Source organism: Chrysemys picta, chromosome 4, assembly GCF_011386835.1.
Source record: "Chrysemys picta bellii isolate R12L10 chromosome 4, ASM1138683v2, whole genome shotgun sequence".
Lineage (NCBI taxonomy): Eukaryota > Metazoa > Chordata > Testudines > Emydidae > Chrysemys > Chrysemys picta.
Window position 1 is genome coordinate 110,736,644 of NC_088794.1, and position 14,907 is coordinate 110,751,550.

Below are 14,907 nucleotides of genomic sequence, written 5' to 3' on the forward strand. Positions count from 1 at the left end.
TGTCAAGAATCAGCAACACTAGTAGTTTTCTCTATAATAATTTTATAAATAGTTGTAAGGACAGCAGATAGTTATTCCTGAACTTGCCAGGATGTGCCAAACATAGTTTTGCAAGAGCACCAACTGCTAATTAAAATCAGAGTTTTCCCCACAGGCAGACTATCACAGAACTAAGAGAAACTTAACTGCCCTGGCAACAGTTTACAGTTGTCAGCATGATAGCGTAACTGTTCTTTGCAGTTAGAATAATTTTCATCAGTGCATTGGAAGACAACAGTACCTTTTAATTTCAAAGACCTTTGTAGTTTTTGTTTGTTATGGCTTAAATCACACATAACCCAAGATGGATACAGGGCACTAGAAAAAAAATTTCAATACTATATAACCAAAAATGTAACTAATGCAAATACACTCTCTTGTTTTAATAATTCTCTGAATTGAAAAGTTGGGATCTAGAAAAATAAAACTTATCACTATGTTGCCAAGTAGTCTCTGACAAATTGGGATGGGAGAAGAGAAAGAGAGAAAAATCAGAACTCTGTGTAACTATATTAATAAAGAGGTAGGAAATACTACAGAATAAAACAGAAAGTGGTTTTGTCTACAGTAGTTCCTTTCATATCAAACTGTCTCAAATAGAACAGGAGTACTTGTGGCACCTTAGAGACTAACAAATTTATTTGAGCATAAGCTTTCGTGGGCTACAGCCCACTTCTTCGGATGCATAGAATGGAACATATATTGAGGAGATATATATACACATACAGAGAGCATGAAAAGGTGGGAGTTGTCTTACCAACTCTGAGAGGCCAATTAAGTAAGAGAAATTTTTTTTGAAGTGATAAGTAATTAAGCTTAATTACTTAATTTATTTGAGCATAAGCCACGAAAGCTTATGCTCCAATAAATTTGTTAGTCTCTAAGGTGCCACAAGTACTCCTGTTCTTTTTGCAGATACAGACTAACACGGCTGCTACTCTGAAACCTGTCTCAAATAGTAATCTCTTAATAGAAAGACATTTTTTGAGCAAATTCTGTAGACTCATTTTGATTTTCTAATTGATCATGTGTTGGTTCTTCTCGGTCCCATGAATGCCACAGATGTCAATCCATACAAAAAAAGTGAAAAAATAGCTAATTTATTAAAGGGAAAAAAACCTTGAGTAATGCCAAAATGGATCAACACTAGGGAGTTCCACACAGCACTACTCAAAATATTTAACAAAGTAATTTACTATAACTTGATACACTAAATATTATATAATGTTAGCAAAAAGAAGCATCCATTGAATGTTCGGCAACGTAAAGATGCACTGTTTCACATCTACACAGCAGACTGAATAATTCTGATGTCAATACTTTTATTTTAATCCCCATACCATTTTTCTATTAATATTTCATAAAGTTAACACTTATTGATTCTGCTTCCAAATACAAACTGAATTTGGCTCTTAGCTAAGAAACAAACTACCGAGAACATTTATATTTTCTATTTTAAAATTTCAGGTAACATTTAATCAGTAAATATGAACCAAATAGTTACTTTCTAAAGGAAGGTGTAAGTACAAATGTGGTATACTGTCCTACCAATGACCTGAGTTTTGCTCTAAAAATCCTACCTTTATAAAGGCAAAAATGCAGTATCCATATATTCTGCACATAGCTTTTACCCCCTTTCCCAAAATACTTTTACAGATAAACCATTCCAAAGTTTTGTCAGGGATTTAAGTTGAGTATTACCCTCATTATCTCTCCAACCCTTACTCCATCCCCTATTCACACAACTTAATAGTTTCCCTCCCAAATTCTCCCTTTTTGTTTCTCCATCTCCACTATTCTCTCCAATCTCTCCAGCTCTCCACTGCACAAAGAGGAGGATGTATCTTGGATCCAGGGCCGGCTCCAGGCACCAGCTTGGGCAAGCAGGTGATTGGGGCAGCCACTTCGGGGAGGGGCGGCAAGTCCAGCTATTCGGCGGCAATTCGGCCTGCTTGGAGCGAAGGACCTCCTGCCGAATTGCCGCCGCAGATCACGATCACAGATTTTTTTTTTTTTTTGGCTGCTTGGGGCAGCCAAAACCCTGGAGCCAGCCCTGCTTGGATCTTAGAGGGAGTGATTTTTTTTTACTGTCCCTACAAATCTGTTATCTGCATCCCTATTCAGCAGCCATTCTCTCACCTCCTAAGGCTGTTGTAGTAAGATAGGAGCAGAAACCAGACAATGTCAGAGAGTAGAGAAGGAGGCTAGAGAATACCAGAGGATTTCTTTCTAAGCTCCTGGGTTTAGATATATGTTGGGAGGTTAGGAGGGAGAATGATTTCCTAGTTAAGAAATAAAGAAGACACTACTTGAAGGAGAAAACTGAAAAACTTAGCCATGGAGAACCAGTTTCTGCTTGTGGAAAATCAGATAAGCAGCTTTGAAAACTAGGATCACAAGCTCCTGCGTGAACTGAATGAAAACCATCAGAACCTGATGGACATCTGGATGGCAATCAGTAGGTTCAAAGGAAATCCAAGTATACAACTTTCAGAATTAAATTAAGACTTAGGTAGGAGGGTATAGATTAGATAGAAGATCATGTGGAAGAATCTAATTGCCAAAGCGTGAGACCAAACTGGAAAGCCATTAATGGTATGTTAACACTAAGTAAGCGAAGAGCTGAAGTGGGCACATACAGACAGCTGGCCATTATAAACCACATCTGCAATAAATCTAAGAATAGTAAGGAAAGAAGTCTTACATGCTGAAGCTTCTGGAACCTACTCCAGACAGAGATGGTCACCCAAACACCAGCAGACAAAGGAAATTCCCTTCCTGTGGGAATAAAGCATGGTGGAGAGGACACAATCTGAGCTCCTCAGTATTTTCTAAAGGCTCTTCATAAAACAAGCTTTTAATCTGAATAATGTCTGGAATGAAGAATGGGACCCTTATACAGGAAGTCTCTTTTTTCTAAGTGCTGAGTGCTCTGTACAAAAAAGAGGCCCACACACCAGTAACTTCTTGCACATTCTGGGGTTATTAGCATCTCTGTGGTTTTATGAGGACTTCCCAGGTCAGGGGAAGCAGAAGGAATGTAAATAATATCTCCTTGGTCCAGTGAACCAAGAAGATATCTTGGACCTATGCTTTAGGATTTTCAGCATACCTTACAGTATCTGGGTAGGAGTTAGATGCAAAGTGGACACTCGATGCTCTTTGTGTATTAGTACTTATCCATTAGAATACCTCCTTGTGTGGTCAGACAATCTCCTTGAGTATATCTGGGCTCCTCTGAGCTAATCTATTTAAATAGCCTACTACATGAAAAGTTGTTATGGATTCCAGATTTTGCTGGACCACCTGAACAAAGGGGAGGATTCTTTAAGAAGTGACTAGCTCTTGGTCCTTTCCATCCACTCCTCTGACAGGTCAAGTATGCTGAGACTGCTGAGTTGTCTGACCTGATGACAATATGTTGGTGGCCAAGAGAGGATTCAAAAAGAAAGGCCAGGCATATTGCCTTATAGCTGCAAAATCTTGATGTTCAGCGTTCTCTTACTGGAAAAATAATTCCATTGGTTTACCTTGATTGAGGAATGAACTCTCTAGCCCAAGGGACTGGCATATGTTGTGATATAAATGCAGGCCCATCCCAGAAGTCTCAGAGAAGAAAGTCAGAATTGGTTGCAGCTGACCTTAAGGGGCTGGTATTAGGATCTTGTGGGTCTTGATAGATTTTCAGATTTTACAGTGTACCTAGAGTCTTCCAGAGAAGGAGGTAGTAGTGAGAGCAGTGAAAGATCATTACCCAGATTGGAGTAAGGAATGTGTTTTTCTTTTCAGAGACTTTTTTTTTTTTTTTTTTTTTTTTTTTTAGGGGTAATGTCAGAGTTTTGACCTGGTATCCAGGATCTTTGAACAACTTAAGCCAAAGAAAAATGGATAAAAGCACTTAAAATGTCTTCATAATTCCATTTCCCTCCTTAAATTAGCTTTTTTGTCTAGATTTAAGTTTTCGATGTCATTTGTCCCTTGTTGCCATCAAATGTCTTTTTTTTTTTTTTTTACTATTATCACCATCAAGTAACATATTAAAAAATACCACAGGCTAAATTCTGGCCCCTGATGCAAGCATAGGGTTTATATTGACTTCATAGTATCCCTGCCCATACATCCAAGGACAGAGTTTAGTCCTAAAATTACCAAGACTTGTTCTTGTACACAAAGGGATCAGCTTATTCCATGAAATGTTAAATGGAAATAATGACATTTCATCCTATTCATTCAAGTGGGCATATGAAAGACACAAAACTATTTTCATTACTATGCATTGTCACCCTCTTCCCAATTCTCCCATTTGACATAACTAAGTGATATACATTCTCAGCATTTTCCTTAAGTAAATTTCAAAAGAAAAAGTCCTCCCTGGAGAAAGCATATCCATTTATACTAAGTGCTAATAACTGTAATTTTTGCTTTCAGTATAAATGTATATCACTTCAAACAAACAAATCAAGTTCTGTGACAACTGACATAAAGGTCAATCTTAGCATGCATTTTATAAATATTACTTGTTCTGAACTATACATCTAACATTGTCGACTTTGGTAAATACTTTTGTTTTTAAAGGAAAAAAACATTATGGAAAATAATACAAATAAAATACTCTAAGGCAACTACTGGTGATCAGAGGGGAGGCGGGGGAGAGAAAGAAAGAAAATGATTCCAGAAAAAGTAGAAGAAATGCAGACTGTACAAAGTCCCAGTTTGATCATACATTTTGGAATTGGTCAGTAAGCTAGACCACCATATATAAACAAAACATTCCATTCAATATTATGTCAACCTTTAACAAAAAGGTTGTCATTGTAAATTAATGTTCTATGCACCTGTAAAATCTGATGTGCATTCTTTCAAGTTTTATTTCAACACTGTGTCTGTCTGAATTATCCCTCTCAATAAACTTATAAATTAATGTTAGAAGTTTTCCAAATGTCAAAAATAAATTAGTATCACACTGAGCCTAAGAGTTAAAAGAGACACCATGTGCATTCATGTGTTTTCCCTACTGTAATACTGACACATTTATATCATTTCCATGCCAGGTCTGGCAGAGATGGGTTGTACGTGCAGTTTATTTTGTTAGAACACAGTCACAAAAATAGAATATTATTTGCATAAAGTTTGTTGAAAATGTGCTGGCACAAAAAAACCTAAAATAATTTAAAAAACCCACTAGCAATGGTAAATCTAATAAAAGCTGTTGTGGAAAAATATGAAAAGTGTAGACTTTATTGTAGGCTCAAATGAGGTAAAGTACACATTGTGCTCTACATTGTGGCTCTAACCAGTAAAAAAGTTGGTTATGTGGTTTTAACAAAAAATACAGGCCAGTTAATGTCAAAGCAGTTCTGAGCCTATATCAAAAGTTAAGCTGGTAAATATTTATAAATTTTTAATCTACACATATATTCTGTGTATTTGATAATAACGGGGGGAATATTCAGTCTAGCAGACAAAGCTATAACAAAAATCGATGGCTGGAAGTTGAATCCAGACAAATTCAGATTAGAAATAAGATGATCACAATGGTCCCTTCTGGCCTTATCATCTATGAATTTATATTTATTTTATTATTTGGATCTTATGGTTTCGAGGATTTTTTAAATGAAAGCTTTACAGCTCAATTTGTTAAAGTATAAATTTCACTCTGTGAATCTAGTATCATTTTTGTTTTAAGAAATTAGCATTGTTAGAATATTAATTACTAGAATAGTAACTAGATGACACTTTCTAAAACTGCCAATCATTATCATCAAGATTTAGGGCGAGTCGTGACCTTTAATGTTTATTGTCCAAAGGTTACTAGTGGCATGCAGATATATAAGAATAATAATTTAATCTGTTGTAGCTATAACATATGTATATAAGTAGGAACACGTTACTACTAATAATTAGCTGGAAGTGAAAAGGATACAAATGAGTGGAGAGGGGGAGGGAGAGAGACAATGTCATTTTAAAGAAAAGTGAATGTTTTCCATTTAAGGCCCTGATGCAGCGAGGTACATAAGCGTGTGCCTGACTTTGAAATCAAAGGGATTATTCACATATTTAATGTATCTACTCACATGCTTAAAGTAAGACACATGACTTAGGGCTAGTTTACACCACCTGCTACACTGGCACAGCTGCACCAATGCAGCTGCGCCGCTGTAGCACATCTGATGAAGTCACACTCTGCCGATGGGAGAGTGCTCTCCCGTCGGCATAATTACTCCACATCAGCGAGGGGCAGAAGCTATGTCAGCCGGAGAACGTCTCCTGCCAATTTAGCGCTGGTGTGGACAGCGCTTAGGTCGATATAACTTGCATTGTTCAGGGGCGTGGCTTTTTCAGACCCTTGAACAACATAATTTACATCAATTTATGCGGTAGTGTAGACAAGCCCTTAGGCCCTTGCTGAGGCCTATGCTATGATTTTATTACATAAAACAAAGCAGTGCATCTTGAGATGTTCCTCAGAGTACCTGAAATACATGCTGTACTTACTCACTTCCTCACCATATATACAATGTAAAAAAATTTAGAAAGCAAGCCTGTTAAATCTATTAACAGTATCTGAATTTCCTATAATCTGGATAGATTTCCTATTTGTGTTACATGATCCTTCTCTTGCATTACTAATTCAATAATCTACTAGGGCAATCTATAGCAGTCATAAGTTTATAGCAACTGAATGGCTATTCTTTCTTCAGTCCTCATTTTGTACTCTACACAATCCTCATTATGGAGAAAGCAGAGTCCTAGACAAATGAATGGTGATCTATATCTGAACTCTACTAATCTTTACATTGACAGAATCAGTAAAATACCTTAAGGCTCAGATCCTAACACCCTTACTCAGTTTTTATTCAGGCAAACTTCAAATCCCATTGACTTCAGTAAGAGTTTTCCTGAGGAACAACTTAGTAACGGCTTTAGGATTTGGCCTAACGTGAAGAAAGGTCACTTACTCAGTGACAAGGAAATGGACAATAAATAGATAAAATGCAGGTATATTAAAAACTGAAAACAATGCCTCTGAAAGCAAACTTTATGACTTATCCGGTTTAGGAATTCTTTGCTGGATTTTGAAATTGTTTCACTTGGACTATGTGTTAGGTTTCTCTCTACAGCTGTGAGAATCCTGCCAGGTTCACTTCACAAAATGAACTTCTGCAGCTTGAGTCACAAGGACTGGAAGGGAACCAACTCTTCTTTGTTCACTTAGAGATTCCAGCTCATGGTCACCTCTTGATTTCTTAGCAACTGTGTGTTACAAGGTTCACTCCCATAATTCCTAGTGTGTGAATGCAAGGCAACCCACAGGCATTTCCCAGATGCATATATAAGGATTATAATTTATAGGTCTTCACAGCTCCTTGAGCTCCTTAAGGAGCTGATTGGAAGCAGGAGGAACAGGAGTGATCTCTTGCTCCCACTGTACCGTTGAGAGGGTTTAAAGGCCACACACATTCAGTTTCATCAGCAGAATCTGATGGATTTGTAGGCAGAGTGACCAATACTAGTCAATCCCAACCCAACCGATTCACAGATCCTGAAGGGAAGGGGGGGGATGACCAGCTGGTGCTCCCTGAAAACCTCGCTGAGGGAGCTATCCAACCACAAGAGAGCAGGTAGAGCATGAGGACTCCCTTCGATTCCACTGCTAGAAAAAATTCTCTTAAAACATCTAAGATTAGAAAGGAGATTGAGAGGCTTCTTGGGTGAATAAAGGGGCTGACCAGGGCATTGGAGTTACAGGTTTTCCAGCAATGGGAACAGCCTCAAGCTTTTTGTGAATTTTCACAAGCACAGACAGAAGTTCTTAAAACACTCAATTCTCATACCCAAAGGTAAATGCAAGCGAATTGAAGGTTTTACACAAAGCGTTTGTTCATCTTCCTCTCCCTCCTTCCTTTCTTCAGCCAGCCCACTCCAACTGCCTCCTCATTTGCTCTATTTTAGAACACTAAAGACATGCCAAATAGACATATGTACTGAACGGGGACTCAGCCAGTTAGTAATGACTTTTAGTTGGTTATGTTACTAACTCTGTTGCCTGTGGCTGCTTCATATCACAGTTTACTAGAACCAGTAAATACAGTATCAAACAAGTAATTTCTTTCATCCATCCCTCATGCCTCTCACATCAAATTAAAGTGAAAATAATAGGTTACATTTGCAAATAATCTGTGCACCAATACTATGGCTAGGCTATGACTTACACTTGCAAATCTCAGTATCAGATCACTCACATGCAATGTTGGCTTCTAGCATTTCTACTAAAATGTTTGCAAAATTAAACAGACAATAATTGGAACCCCCATCTTCCAATGAATGGGCTTGGGTTGAGTGGAAGATGAGGATGGCCCCTTTCTGTGTGAACAAATGTGTGAACAAAATGCTGCTGTATATACACTAGTTTGGGTTCATGCACAATCTTAACACTGCAGCAACCAAGGTGGGTGGAAAGACTTCTGAGATTTTGGATTCCAACAAGATAAGTTAACAAACAGTGGAACTGGAGGAAGTACAGGACCCCTTCTCTTCTTGGGTCAGGAGAAGAAAGGAAAGAAAGGGTCCTTATACTGAACTTTTTCTAATCTCACAATAAAGGTGCAATCGAAATGATGGGTATGATTTTAAATGAACTGGTTTTCCTGTCCCTAGTGAAAATTTTCCACTTCAATAGCTCGTTCAACCAGATGACCTCCAGACTGAATTATTGTAATGTGCTCTGTGTGAGACTGCCTTTGAAAACCACCTGTAGACTGGAATTTTTGCAAAATATGGAAATACAAGTGGATGAAGGCCTTTGTCCATGAAACTCACTGGTGCCTGCACTCCATGAACTGCATTAGCTGCCTTTTATTAGAAGGGCAAGCTCTGAGGCACTGAAGTCTTACATTATTTAAGATCAGTCCACCTGAGGGGCTGCCTGCCCCATCACAGCCACAGATATACTAACTCTCCTGAGAGACAACTGAAGAGGATGAGGGGCACATCCTTTTCTGTTGAAGGCCCACAGTCCTGGAAATCTCTATTGCTAAGATTCACCTTCTGCCTCATCAGGGCAAAGGGTTTTTGTTTCCATTGCAATTTTGTATATGTAGTTGTAGTGGCTTTGTATGCTCCCATTCCAGGAGTTATGTGATACTTGTTAGCCTGTGTGTGTGTAGTATTTAATATTAAATTAATTTATGTTACAGTGTCCACAGGTCCAATGGGCATCGAACACAGTGATAACAGTAAAACATAAATATTAATTTATTAAGTCCACCCCTCCCCCAATATAAAAGGTGGGAATGCTGTTGAATCTTGGTTTTCATGTTGAAAATTCCCCTCATGGTGTAATCTGTCTGAAAGAGTAGACAGTTAGGAAAGAAAACATCTCAAAATAGAGTCAGTAGTTATACTGCTAGATAAAAATCTGCAAGCGGATACTGTACTAGAAGTTGCTTTCCTAACACGATAGGAATGTTGGTATTAAATCAGCTTATTTTGACACAGATCTTGGAAGCATATGTGTTGCAGCATTTTTAATATTTTTCACTGGAGACTGGATGCTGCCCTCACCATATGTGGGTGGAGAGAAGAATACTAATGTGGATATGTGATAGGGAGCATTTAGGAGGTGTAGGGGAATGCAGCAGAAGTGTTGCATGCTTCCTCTTCCATGTAAATTCTGTGCAATCAGGGCTTGGGGTGTTTAAGCATGGTGAGTCATCTATATCCAGTCACTAACACTTTGTTTTCTTTCTAAGGGCTAAATTTCAGTAATTGCAGAAGGCTGGTGGGTAGGGGATGAGAGGGACAAGGAACCTTTCCCCAAGTATTGCAAATCCATTCAGAAAACCTAGGTAGAAGGCTGCTACTAGTGTTTCTTTAGCACTTATGGAGCGTGGTGTATGTGTCCTGTAGTAAGGATAGAAGGAGAGCAAGGATAGAAGTTGATAGAGTACACGTAAGAACTTAAAAAGAAACAGTCAAATGAAAGAGTCCCATTCAACTATATCATATAATGGCAGACAAGTAAAAAATGACAAATTTTATGAGTGCTTGTACACAAATGCCAGAAGTCTAAATACTGACTGGGTACATGTCACCTCGTGACGGGATGCTGAGATAAAATTTCTAGACACCATTAATGACAGCTTCTTGGAGCAGCTCATCCTGGAACTCACCAGGGGAGAAGCAATTCTTCATTTAGTCCTAAGTGGAGCACAGGATCTGATCCAAGAAGTGAATGTAGCTGAATCATTCAGTAATAGCAACCATAATGTAATTAAATTTAACATCCTTGTGAGAGGGAAAATACCAAAGAAGCCCACCACAGTAGCATTTAACTACACAAAAATGAGGAAGTAAGTTAAATGGATATTAAAAGGTGCTGTCACAAGAATGACATGCCTGTAAGCTGCATGGAAACTTTTAAAAAACATCGTAACAGAGTCTCAAATTAAATGTATACTCCAAATTTAAAAACATAGTAAGAGGACCAAGCAAGTGCCACTCTGGCTAAACAACAGAAATGGTTAGAGGCACAATGGCATCCTTTAAAAATTGGAAGTCAAATCCTAGTGAGGAAACTAGAAAGGAGCATAAACTCTGGCAATTCAACTTTAAAAGTATAATTAGGCAAACCAAAAAGGAATTTGAAAACCAACTAGCAAAAGACACAAAAACTAACAGCAAAAAAAAAAAAAAATTTGTAAGTGCATCAGAAGAAGCCTGTCAAACAATCAGTGTGGCCACTGGATGGTCGAGGTGCTAAAGGAGTACTATAGGAAGACAAAGCCATTGCAGAGAAGCTAAATGAATACTTTGTATTGGTCTTCACTGCAGAGGATGTGAAGGAGATTCCCAGAGCTGAGCCATTCTTTTTAGGTGACAAATACGAAGAAGTGTCCCAGATTGAGGAGTCAATAGTGGAGGTTTTGGAACAACTTTATAAATTAAACAGTAATAAGTAACCAGGACCAGATGGTATTCATTCAAGTGTTCTGAAAGAACTCAAATATGAAACTGCAGAATTACTAACAGTGGTATATAACCTGTTGCTTAAATCAGTCTCTGTACTAGATGACTGGAGGATAGCTGATGTGACACCAATTTTTTTTAAAAAGGATCCAGAGGTGATCCCGTAATTACAGGCAGGCAAGCCTAACTTCAGTACGAGACAAATTGGTTGAAACTATAGTAAAGAACAAAATTATCAATCACAAAGATAAACATGATTTGTTGGGGGAAGGGTCAACATAGCTTTTGTAACGGGAAATTGTGCCTCACTAACCTGTAAGAATTGTTTGAGAGGGTCAATAAATATGTGGACAAGGGTGATCCAGTGGATATAGTGTACTTGGACTTTCAGAAAGCCTTTGATAAGGTCCTTCACCAAAGGCTCTTAAGCAAAGTAAGCAGTCATGGGATCAGAGGTCATGGGTCCTCTCAGGGATAAGTAACTGATTAAAAGATAGGAAACAAAGGGTAGCATTAAATGGTCAGTTTTCAGAATGGAGAGATATGGAATATGGGATATGGAACACTTTCATATGAGGAGAGATTAAAAAGACTGGGATTGTTCAATTTGGAAAAGAGACAACTAAGTGGGGAATATGATAGAGGTCTATAAAATTATGAATGTTGTGGAGAAAGTGAATAGGGAAATGTTATTTACCTCTCCACATAACACAAGAACCAGGAGTTACCCAATTAAATAAATAGGCAGCAGATTTAAAACAAACACAAGGAAGTACTTCTTCACATAACTCACAGACAACCTTTGGAACTCGTTGTCAGGGGATGTTGTGAAGGCCAAAAGTATAACTGGATTCAAAACAGAATTAAATAAGTTCATGGAGGATAGGTCCATCAATGGCTATTAGCCAAGATGGTCAGGGATGCAACCCCATGCTCTGGGTGTCCTAAGCCTCTAATTGCCAGAAGTTGGGACTGGATGACAGGATGGATCACTTGATAATTGCCCCGTTCTATTACATAAGAACATAAGAATGGCCAGACTGTGTCGGACCAAAGGTCCATCTAACCCAGTACCTTGTCTTCTGACAGTGGCCAATGTGAGGTTCTTCCAAGGGAATGAACAGAACAGTGATCACCAAGTGATCCATCCCCTGTTGCCCATTCCCAGCTACTGGCAAACAGAGACTAGGGCAGAGGTGGGCAAAGTATGGCCCACGGGCGCGATCCAGCCCAACAAGGCTTTGGATCCGGCCCACGGGACTGCCACCCCCATGGCGCCGCGGGCCCCACACCGCTGCTGGAAGTGGCTGGCACCACATCTCTGCGGCCCCTGGGGGAGGGGAGGCAAAGGGCTCCGTGAGGTGCCCTCGCCTCCAGGCACCACCTCCCGCGACTCCCATTGGCCGGGAACCTGCAGCCAATGGGAGCTTTGAGGGAGGTACCCACAGGGGAGGGCAGAGCATGGAGCCCCCTATCCCTCCTCCCCGTGGAGCCGCAGGGACATGGTGCCAGCCGCTTCCAGGAACGGCATGGTGCGGTGCCAGGACAGGCAGGGAGCCTGTCTTAGCCCCGCTGCACACCACTGCCACCCCGGAGCCACTCCAGGTAAGCAGCACCGGGGCCGGAGCCCGCATCCCGAACTCTTTCTGCACCCTGCATCCCAACCCCCTGCCACACTCTTCCCATACCCCAACCCCCTGCCCTGAGCCCCCTGCCGCACCCCTCCTGCACCCCAACTCCCTGTCCTGAGCCCCCTGCCGCACTCTGCACCCCCTCCTACACCCTGCCCAGTACCCCTTCATACACCCTGCACCCCTCTTACACCCAACCCCTTGCCCTGAATCCCTTCTTGCACACCGCACTCCCTCCCGCACCCCAACCCCCTGCCCCAGCCCTACATTCATGGCCCTGCATGCAATTTCCCCACCCAGATGTGGCCCTCAGGCCAAAAAGTTTGCTCACCCCTGGGCTAGGGACACCTGCCCATCCTGGCTAGTTCATTTTCTCTGAAGCATCTGGCATTGGCTATTGTCCGAAGACAGGATACTGGGCTAGATGGACCATTGGTCTGACCCAGTATGGCTATTCTTATGTTCTTAACACAGAGAGGAAAAATGGAAAAAATGTAATGTATCCTTTATAATCAGCTTAATTTAATTAGGAACTACAAACTCTATTATGCGCTAATCATAAATCTGACCTTAATATGTTTGAATTTCTTTTAAGTTTAACCATAATGTTGAATTTCCAGGGGCTGTATCACTTATTTTGGGGATAACTGCAATAACTCTCTTTTTACCCTGAAGTTACTAAAATATAGTCAACGGTAACTCCAGTTTAACACAGGCTTGGTCTACACTTAAAAAGTTTAGCCAGTAGAGCTAAACTCTTATAGCTATACCAGCAAACACCCCCTCTCCCCCAGTGTAGACAGCTTATACTGGTAAAAACAGTGCTTTTGCCAGTATAATTTATACTTGTTCGATCAGTGAAATAAGCTATACTAGCAAAAGCACTTTTATGCCATTATAGCTGCACCTACACTAAGGTTTTTCCTGGTATTGAAATTCTGAAAAACTATCATACCACCTGACAGTACTATACCAGCAAAAGTTTCTAGTGTATACATGGCCACAATTTTTATCTTGGAGTATTATTAATTTTGGGGCAATCAGTGAGGTTCTTAAAAGAAAATTTTGTATTAGCTTCACATATTTGAGAAGTTACTGACAAAAATCCCATGGAAAGGTATATTTTAGAATTAGTTTTATTTTAGTGATATCTTTCCAATAGTTTCCTGTGACATGTATAAACTAAAGATCCAGAGTATGCATTGTAGTCGTCCAAACTAAAACTATTTTAGTTATACATTAAAAATGAAGGTATCTCAGGTAACTGTTGGCAAATGCTGCCATTTTAATGGGAGATCATTACCACTTATTACTACAGAAGTCCTTAAGAATACATCCTATTTTGAGAACTATTTCTGAAATATATACATAAAATGTTATGGCTGATAAAAAACAAACAAAACAAACAAAAAACCACGGAAATGTTTTTTATATACAGAAATTTTGGCAAATTCAAAAGCATTTTAAAGTGTTGTTTGCTCATTTCATAAAAAAATGATTTTTTAATTTTTTAAAATTTTCTACTGAATATTTTAAACACTTTTTGGTTTCAAAATTGTTTTTTATTTTGAAGATAAAAAATTCTGAAAACAAAATGTTTTAATTTTAAAAGCGACCCACCAGCAGACCAAAAAAATTAGCAACATAGAAAACAAAAAATCCAAAGCAGAAACAATAACTGGAAAAACATTTTTCAGGAAAATCAACAGACAAAATATTCTCATTTAACTTTTCCATCAGAACTTTGTGAAGAATACAAAATTTTGAAAATAATAATAATTATAATGCTTCTTCTTAAATGAGACATAAACTAACACAATCCCTTATTTAGGCAGAGAATTAACATTCATGAGAGATAACAGAACCTCCAAACTTAGTTGGAATTTCAATATTTTTTAAAAGGTAAGTGCATACTTTAGAACATTATCTAATATTAAAAAGCAAGGAATAACACCTTCTACAATAGGTTTAAAGTAGACATGAGCCCAGATTCAGACACGGACTGAATATTGGTGAAACTCAGATCTGGACCCACACTTTGCTGTGGTATCATTTACCATTTTAATGAGCTAAATTAAAATTCTGAATCCAAACACACGAAAACTTTAGAAAAGTTCAAATAGAGATCCGACCTTAGACCAGTTTCTAGTTAAAAGTAATTGCTGCTTTTCAATTGTAAGTGGCTTATTTGGAATACTATTAGGACAAGCAATAAATTATTAATTTAACATTCCTATCATAAACCACAATGAAAATCACACATTGTCTA

General features: G+C 38.9%; 1 protein-coding gene across 11 annotated transcripts in view; it reads right to left on the bottom strand.

Moving 5' to 3' along the window:
• SLC25A21 (solute carrier family 25 member 21) overlaps nt 1-14,907 on the bottom strand; it is a 378,608-nt gene that overhangs the window by 211,446 nt on the left and 152,255 nt on the right. The window contains exon 2 of one of the 11 annotated variants that reach the window (XM_065593328.1): nt 2,744-2,817. The exons of the other annotated variants lie outside the window; for them this stretch is intronic. The gene's annotated coding sequence lies outside the window, so the exon portion shown is untranslated. The remainder of the gene's footprint in view (nt 1-2,743; nt 2,818-14,907) is intronic. 11 annotated transcript variants of the gene reach the window in all.